Below are 1,305 nucleotides of genomic sequence, written 5' to 3' on the forward strand. Positions count from 1 at the left end.
CATGTTCTTCTTCATCTTTGATGAGATGTCAAAAAATAATATGAAAATAATTCCTGTAATTGGAGATAATCCAGATTTTGTGAACAAGTATTTGGACACACTCAAAATGTTGTAAGTAGGTATTCATTAAAACGTTTTAGTTTATAGTTATATTTGTTTGATTTAATTTATTATTAGATTAAAACCAATATTTTTAGCTTTTCCACTTTTTTATTTGACCAGCGACCGGGTTTCGTCGTTACCGACATCATCAGACTGATGATGTCGGTAACGACGAAACCCGGTCGCTGGTCAAATAAAAAAGTGGAAAAGCTAAAAATATTGGTTTTAATCTAATAATAAATTAAAAATGCAATTCCATCACGAAGTGTCAGTGGATAATATAAATCTATTTGTTTGATTTGTTTTTAACCACTTTTTATTTATTTTTTCCAACTGGTTTCGACAAGAATCTTACCATCATCAGGTTTTTTTTTATTTAAATAATGGCGTTGCATAAAGAATATATTGATTTTGCTAATGTCAAGTTAATTAAATAATATTATTTTATTACTCATTATGATAAACTTATTTTTAAACTATAAATTGATTCTATTCAATAAAAAAAACTGAGAGATTGTATTTAATTGGGTTCCTTCTCGCTAGGATGAGTTGGATATTTGTAGGGAAAGGAATGAGCGGGGCCAGAGTTTTGAAAAGTATTGGCATTTGGTCATTTATTGGGCAAACAAAGAATACACGGTAAAGGTCTTTTTCTTCAAAACGACATTCGCAAATGAGGCAAAGACCATCATCAGGGTTAAACATATACTAATACTAAAACATTGTATTATTCATAGTTAGGTGAGTAAGAGAGTTATAGAAATGGGTAATTGAGTTAGGTTTGGAGTGACAGTTGTGGGGGTGTGCTGTTTTTATTACTGTTATTTCTAGGAATAAGAAAAGAAAAAACATAATTTTTCTTTCGTATCTCAGTTGAATGGTATTGATGTGACAGAGCTGTAGTTTCAACAAAATGGCTCAATATGCCACACGGTGGGTGCCACCATGAATTAAACTTATTTTTTAGAAATTAAATTAAAAAAAACACTTTATATCTTGACACAAAAACAATAGACAAGGGATAAAGGTACACAAAAGTTTCAATTTCATACTATTTTTGTGATCTGGAGCAGCTCATTACTAAAAAAGATATTGAATTATGATAGAGTGGGTTCAAACGAGAAATTTTGACTCTGAGTTTAGATTTCATGTAATAGAAACCTTTGAAAAACCTTTTTATAATATTTTCTTAGAAATTCTATT

The sequence above is a fragment of the Brachycentrus maculatus genome, unplaced genomic scaffold (assembly GCF_059751285.1).
Source record: "Brachycentrus maculatus isolate JH-2025_06_01 unplaced genomic scaffold, ASM5975128v1 h1tg000327l, whole genome shotgun sequence".
In the NCBI taxonomy this organism is placed as follows: Eukaryota; Metazoa; Arthropoda; class Insecta; order Trichoptera; family Brachycentridae; genus Brachycentrus; species Brachycentrus maculatus.